Source organism: Lissotriton helveticus, chromosome 3_1 (genome assembly GCF_964261635.1).
Source record: "Lissotriton helveticus chromosome 3_1, aLisHel1.1, whole genome shotgun sequence".
NCBI classification, from domain to species: domain Eukaryota; kingdom Metazoa; phylum Chordata; class Amphibia; order Caudata; family Salamandridae; genus Lissotriton; species Lissotriton helveticus.
Genome location: NC_136061.1, coordinates 220,792,391 through 220,800,687, shown reverse-complemented (window position 1 = coordinate 220,800,687; position 8,297 = coordinate 220,792,391).

Here is an 8,297-nt window from a genome sequence, read left to right as displayed (position 1 = left end):
GTACAGCGGTAAGAAAGTGCATAGGACAACATTTTACAGGAATTTTAACAGGGTTTAGATCTATTTGATAAAAAATTAGGAAAGCCAGTGTGATGATTTCGTTCCCACTGCGGATGGTCTGTCTGAGAAGCGGTTGTTTAAATGATATTCATGAACAACAACAATGAGAAGGTCCTAATAGGTTCATGGTGACTTTTCCACTGGTAAAGGTTCTATGGATTCTGCTCTGTCTTTCACGTTGCTTTTTGACATTAGATTTGTAAGATTTCCCCCTTATTTCTTTCAAGGGATTTGATTTCGGTGTTCTGAAGATTTATGTCAGAATTGAACCACACAGCCTTTTATTTGCAAAGTCATAAATGCCCTAGTTAGCAATTGGTGGAACTGTTTTACTGACAATTACATTTCAGCGGGGGATGAAGCATAGAGGTTTTCTTTAATCAAGCTTAGATAAAAGTTTTTCATTGGTCTACAGCATTTGGTTGTTTAAATTCTCAGGGAGCTTGTGGTACCCAAGGAAGATACCCCAAGGAAGATTTAGTTTAAATTAGAAAATGTGGCAATCCCTACAAATGGTAGTGGTGTTCCCTGTGAATGATAAAAGCAGGGTCAGACTGGGATTCAAAATAGGCCCGGGCACCAAAATTAAGTAGCCCCCATTAGTGAATTAGGCACTGGTGTCATACGGCTTGAGAGATGGGGAACCTTCGGATTCAGCCATTAGGCATGAGGCTTTAGCTTGTTGTTGGAGTTGTGGGCCAGTTTAGAAATTACCTTTGGGGCACCAAATTTGCCATACATATTGACGGTAAACCCTAATTGATGTATGTACAACAACAAAAAGGCTGAAGGTGTATTCTTAGGAGTTGGCAGCACAGCCTATAGGAGTTCTAATATAGTTTAGGTAGAGTACATCCAGTATGTGAAAAATGTCACCATTGATTGCCTTTCTCAACTGCCATTGAACCAAGTTGAGTCTGTTGTGGAAGATGAGTGGAAAGATACGCCGACGTGTGTTACTTAAGTAATTCCACAAGTGTCAAAGTTGGATTGAAAAGAGGCGTTGTTCCTGTAGACATGCGAGATAGGATTTTGTGTAAGGCTCATGAAAGCCACATGGGTGTGAGAGCAATGAAGAGGAGAATTAGAGAGAGTTATTGTTAGCCTGGCCTGGACAAGTGTGTTGAGCATAATGTCTGGGGTCTATGTCGTGTGCCATGAACAGCAGTTTGCAAGTCATTGTACCCAGTCCTGTTGAATTGGTATCAGTCCCTACAAGACCTGGGTTAAGCTGGGTATGAATAACATTAGTTCTCTTTCAACTGCAAAGGAAATAAGTACATTTTGAATAGTACTTGTTGAATGTTCCTCATGCTGGCCGGATGCAAAGTGTTGGGAAGGTTACTTAATTTTTGGAAAACCTCTTTCTAGGAAGAGGATCCATGAGGAGGTTGTCACAACTAATGGGGTAGAGGTTAACTCGAGGGATTTTAAGGAATTCATGTATCATTTTTTAATCAAGCTCACTAGAACATTATGACCAACAGGCTTGTTGAGACGTGCAATAGGGTCATTAAAGACAACCCGCAGTTGCCTTTTGATTGGTTTGGGTGGTGTGTAAGAGTTGAGGAAATTATTGTGGGATGTTCTCTCCACAACTTATGCAGATACTGATGTTTGTTCACCTTTCATGTTACTTAAAAGGAGGGTACCCTCCTCTAAAATGCTGAGGCCTTGGATAGGAGAATTATGCCTACCTACTTGTAATGGGGACAATGACATGGAAAAAGGTTGTCTGCTCAGCTGAGGTGTGTGAAGGGAGATGGGCAATGTCTGCGTGTTGAGGCGGGGGATATGGGCATCGATCCCAAGAGAACGTCAATGTTTTCAGGTACCAAGAGTGTGGCAGTGGTGAAGGAGCGTGTTGTTAAGTTGGAGGATGGCAAGTGGTGGAAAAAAAGAAAGATTGTCTGTGGTACCACATGGTGCTGTAAAGTAAGGTGGTGCGAAAATGGAGTGCTAAAAGTGGCCTGTGAAAATATTTTCCCAGATGAGAGTTTCCCAAAGGAAGAGAAGCACGTCCAAAAAGTTCATAGACTTAGTCATGTAAGTGTACGTTTTGAGCATATGACGTCTGTGCTGACTGTTTCATTCAGTCGTTTCTGTGTGTCTTTGTCTTGAGTTTCAGTGTGATCTGTTGTACTGCATTGGAATTGTTCTACTTGACTTTAGTGTGTTGGGTGTCCGAATTACTTTTCCATTGTTTCTGTTAAGGGGGATGTGTATTGGGTCTTTCTTTTAATAAATTATTTTTATTGTTTTTACAACAAAGGAATCTGAACAGCACTACAACAACATCATAGCCAACAGTGATAGCACACAGGAATCATCATATAGCTACATAGAATCAGCCTCATGATGAAGGTATTTGTCTCTTCACCTTCTCACATCATTCAGCTGCGGTGGTTCTACTATGTATCCCATGGTTTGTGATTCTTGCTTGGGCAACCGCTAGCCCTTTATAGTATTTGTTTGGCTTTGTCACAAATGTCCATTCCACAAGCCTGGGAGGGTCAGGTGCAATCCAGTGTTTGGCAGTGTTGTGCTTTTCCACAAGCAGGCCCATTGCCCCAAGAGAGTGAGTGCCTGCAGCATTTATTTATTTATTTATTTTCCACATTTGTTAAGCGCACTGTTACCGAAACGGTGTCCTGGCGCTAAATGACCACTGGTGTGCGTGAAAGAGGGGGATTAGTGTGTGAATAGCCAAGTTTTCAGGGCCTTTCTAAAGGGCAACAGGTCAGACGTCTGCCTGATGACCAGTGGCAGAGCATTCCAAGCCTGGGCTGCTCCAAGGGAGAAACTCCTTCCCCCCCCCAATGAGCCTTCCTGACTTTAGGGACTATGATCAGTCCTTGGTTAGCCGACCTAAGCGACCCAGTCGGTTTGTACCACTGAAAGAAGGAGGTCCCAAACCATTCAGTGCTTTAAAAACTACACAGAGCGTCTTGAAGGCTATTCTTTTCCGCACTGGCAGCCAGTGTAGCTTTACCAGATCTTGTGCTACCGAAGCGAATTTGGAAGTGCCCGTAATCAGACGAGCAGCTGCATTTTGTAGGATTTTGAGTTTGTTTAGCAGCCCCTGTTGGGCATTTAGGAGCAGGCTGTTACAAGAGTCTAGTCGGTATATTACCAATCCCGTTATCACGGTTTTTCTGTGTTCGTCCGGGATGTAATGCAGCACTTTTCGTATGGTTTTTCAAGACATAGTGAATGGATGAAGACAGGGCGTTGACTTGTGGCCTGAAGGAAAGAGTGTCATCCATCATTACCCCCAGGTTTTTGACCTTAGTAACTGGAGAGGGGGGGTATCCCCATTTCCTCGGGCCAGCACCTTGGGGACCAGAAGTTATATTTGGCCCCGAATAGCAGGACTTCAGTCTTAGCTGAATTCAATTTAAGACAGTTTTCTGCCATCCAATTACTAACCTCACGCATGCAGTCCTTGAACCTGTCAGCTGTGTGGCCCACTCCACCCGGTAGCAGCGACACTACAATCTGTGTGTCGTCTGCATAAGATGTTACGTTAAAGCCAAAGGATCTTATCACTGGCGCCAGGGTGGAGACGTACACATTAAAAAGGGTCGGGCTCAAGGAAGAGCCTTGAGGGACTCCACACGGGAGTACGAAAGGGGCCGATTCATAGTCTCCCGGAGCTACCACCTGAGTCCTGCTGGAAAGGAAGGCTTGCAAGATCTTAAGGGCTTTCCCTGAATTCCGCAGGCCCCCAACCAGTCCACCAGCAGCCTGTGGTGGACCGTGTCGAAGGCTGCGGACAGGTCCAGCATGATCAGGGCGGCTCTGCCTCCTTCATCCATCACTTGTCTTATATCTTCGGCAGATTTTATCAGAGCTGATTCTGTACTATGTCCTGGCCGGAATCCGTGCTGAGAAGGATCCAGACGTCGTTCTTTCCATAGAAAGGCGCTCAGCTGAGTATTAATTATACCCTCTATAATTTTAGCCGGTAAAGGTAACCTAGCGATGGGCCGATAGTTATTCAAATCGACCACATCTAGGTTAGGTTTTTTAAGAAGGGGTAAGATCGAGGCTTGTTTCCAGCGTGTGGGGAACTCACCCCTTTCCAGCATGTTATTGAAAAGAGGGGTGAGTCTCGCTGCTATGATGGATGGGACTGTTTTCACAATGGCGGCTGGGCAGGGATCACCAGGGGAACCTGATTTAATCCTCTGTATCCAAATCCTAACTTCCTCCTCGGTGATAGGGGAGAAGTTAAGTAATCTCTCAATATGGCTGTCCGTCTCTGAGCTATCTAGGTTAGTCAGTGGAGAATTGGCCTTAACTAGGTGATCAAGAGAGTAAAAGATCTTCTCGACTTTACCCTGGAAAAATTTGGCCAGATCTTCACATAGATCCCGGCTAGGGGGAATTTCCACTGATTTGGGGGCTGAAAGGGATATAACTGTGCGGAATGGCTCTTTAGAAGAGTTACTCGCGTTCTGAATACGAGTGGTGAAAAAGGCCCTTTTGGCCGATCAAATCACCTCCTTATAGACTCCCAATTCAGCATTCAGTAGCTTTTTGTCCTCCTTGTAGAATTTCTGCCAGTTTCTTTCCAGTTTTTTACATTTCACCTTATGGTCCCTGATTTGTTCAGAGAACCATGGAGCCGATGGACTGGAGCGTGTGGAATGGTAAGTTTTTGGGGGTACTAATTGCATGCATGCTGAGTCTAACCAGTTGGTATAGCTCGTAGCTGCCTCCTCAACCGTATCTAAGGAATGCGCTGGCGAGCAAATCAATAGGGTCTCGAGGGCCTCACTGTCTATACTTTTCCAGTTTCTGATAGTTCTAGGTGGATTCCTGACCATACTAGACCTAGGGGGGGGGGCTAGGGTGATAGAAAAATAGATTGCGGCGTGGTCCGACCAGGAAACAGCGTCGACTGTCGTCACCGCCAGGTTAGGATGGTTGGAAAAGATGCCATCAAGAGTATGTCCCGCCTTATGTGTCGGGCCCGTGACTTTTTGGCATAGTTCTACCCCCTGCATCAGATCTAGAAGATCTCGAGTATCTGTATCGGACATGCATTCCAGGTGGAAATTGAAATCACCAAGCATGGTAAAGGATTTGGTGCATATTACTTCATCTAGCAGGTTCTCCAGAGTCAAGAAAAAAGGGGCCTTAGTCCCCGGGGGCCTGTGGAGTAAGCAGCCTTTTAAGGTCTGATGGTCTGATAGAGTGAGGTTGAATGCAAGCAATTCATCCAAGCCCCTAGATGCGGGTTTAAAACTTCCTCTTACTGAGTTATGGTAGATTATCGCCAAACCACCACCTTTCTTCCCTTGCCTGTCCAGAACAAAACAGTCATAGTTAGGTAGGGTGGCTTTGACAATGTCAGGGCTAAAGGCTGCATCCGTCCAGGATTCAGTTATGAAGGCTACCTTTACATTTGCCTCAAGTATCAATTCAGCCAGTTCAAGGCTGTGTTTTACCAAGGACCTGGCATTAAGCAGCATGCATTTAACTGTGGCCTGCTCTTTTCGGGGTAAGACTATATCCGGGTGTTTGAGCGTCTTACTAAATTGCCATAGAACCCGGGGAAGTTTTTGTTTACAGCCAGCACAATGATGTAAAGTTGTAAGTGTGTCTGGGCACATTTCCCGCCTGATACAGCCTAAGGTTCTATATTCGCCCCCCAAGGCCCACAGTGTATTCCGATTATAGGAGAGGCGGCTAGCTGTTGTCGGGATAGGCTCCATTTGGCCAGGGGTTATGTCCCTAGGCGCGGGCCAGGCACGGACGGGCGCAGACTGGCTAGCCTTTGGCGTGCCTTTGGCGCGCCCGCTGCGCCCGTCCGCTGCGCTTCCGGTGTAGGGGCACCATTTTGTACTGGCGAGGGCGTGAGGGCGGGAGGGGCTTAGCACTAGTCTGCTATCCCTCCTCCTGCTCCTCACCCAAGATGGCGGACCCCAGGCAGCACCTACTCGGCTGCGATGGGGTGGTCCTAGCAAGAATTACGAGTGAAGTGGGCGGACTTGAGTCTGCACCGGTCCGTCAACCGGGGGGGAGACACGATGTACCCAGCGATAATTAGGCAGCAGGTGAGTTGTAAATCATCAAGATACGTATTTCAGAGCAAGTAACAGTGCAAGTTTTAAAAATTAAGAACGATTAAAAAACAACAGTCTCTCACAGCAGGTCCCGGCTTTCCGCCTCAGGACGATAGCAATCACACACCGCACACAATAGCAATCATTGGGGTTATGAGCTGTAGCTGGAGCTTTTGTACTGGCGAGGGCGTGAGGGCAGGAGGGGCTTAGCACTAGTCTGCTATCCCTCCTCCTGCTCCTCACCCAAGATGGCGGGACCCCAGGCAGCACCTACTCGGCTCCGATGGGGTGGTCCTAGCAAGAATTACGAGTGAAGTGGGCGGACTTGAGTCTGCACCGGTCGGTCAACCGGGGGGGGAGACACGATGTACCCAGCGATAATTAGGCAGCAGGTGAGTTGTAAATCATCAAGATACGTATTTCAGAGCAAGTAACAGTGCAAGTTTTAAAAATTAAGAACGATTAAAAAACAACAGTCTCTCACAGCAGGTCCCGGCTTTCCGTCTCAGGACGATAGCAATCACACAACGCACACAATAGCAATCATTGGGGGTATGAGCTGTGGAGCTTTTGTACTGGCGAGGGCGGGAGGGGCTTAGCACTAGTCTGCTATCCCTCCTCATGCTCCTCACCCAAGATGGCGGGACCCCAGGCAGCACCTACTCGGCTGCGATGGGGTGGTCCTAGCAATAATTACGAGTGAAGTGGGCGGACTTGAGTCTGCACCGGTCCGTCAACCGGGGGGGAGAAACGATGTACCCAGCGATAATTAGGCAGCAGGCGAGTTGTAAATCATCAAGATACGTATTACAGAGCAAGTAACAGTGCAAGTTTTAAAAATTAAGAACGATTAAAAAACAACAGTCTCTTACAGCAGGTCCCGGCTTTCCGCCTCAGGACGATAGCAATCACACACAGCACACAATAGCAATCCTTCCCCTTTTGCACCACCCCCAGTATCGCATGTTTGGGGTCACGGGTCAGTAGGTACCCAACTGTTCTGCTTAAGGTGGTGTATATCGTGTTACTGTAGCAGAGAATCTATGGGCGTTTCCAAATCATATGAAAAAATAGTTGCCCCTTCCTCCTGGCAGCATGGGCAAGAGACATATTTCCCCCTATCTTATGCCAAAGCCAATTGTATATTTGGTGGAAATGTTTCAATTGAATCATTCATAGTTTAAGTGATATAGCCGGACAACTAGCAGCAATTTTGGCTTTAGTCCATTTATCATCATCCATAGACCCAGTGTCTGCCTGCCATCTGTCTCTCTGGTGTAGCAAAGGATCTGGCGTATACGTCACTAGCGATCTGTATACAAATGATATACCCTTCTGTTCAAGTGGTTCTATTACAACTTCGGCTTCAAGAGGTTTACATTCTGGGACATCTTAAAGCAAATAATGATATGGCAAATTGCATTTTTCAGTTGCAGGTAGCATAGGAATTTGGAGGGGTGCAGCATGAATTTTTACGTTAACTGTGTGAATATTTTAATATGTCCACCATTCCACCTTATCTTCCAACCCTGAAATCCCAACAAGATCCTATGCCAACAAGATCCTATGGTATCAGCCCATTGAGGCCCAAGACAGAGGACACCCAAGTGCCTCTCCTTAGGACAGTTTCCATTATGATCTTCTTAAACCATTTAAAATGCTTCAGTGCTTGGGCCAGCAAGTTAGGGGAATTTGTTTTGACTTCGAAAGTCATACAGGACCGCATCCAGGTGGGTGCTTCTGTAGTCTATATGTTGGGTCTTGGTTGTCTCCATATAGCAATTAATTTATGACTACCACCAGTGAGGCACAAAATTACAAGTGGAGTTCTGGTATCCCTAGTCCATTGTCATATGGAGCTTGGATGCATTTTGTGAGTGACACCCTGGGTTTGGAGCCAACACTCAGGAACTTCCTTAGGATGGCTTTAATGTATCTAAATAGTGGTTCTGGCATTTAAACTAAATTTGCTTGGCACCCTGGAGCCAATGAAGATAGTTCAGAGCAGCTGACTTGCAACGTGGCAAAGAAAGCGCAGGTTTTGCAGTCGTAGCCTGAATACATTATAGGCATTAAGAAGGTAGCCTGGTGCAGCTAAAAATAAGGGATTGCCATAGTCCACTCTACTCAGAATGATGCTTTGCACCACAAAATGGCGGAAGC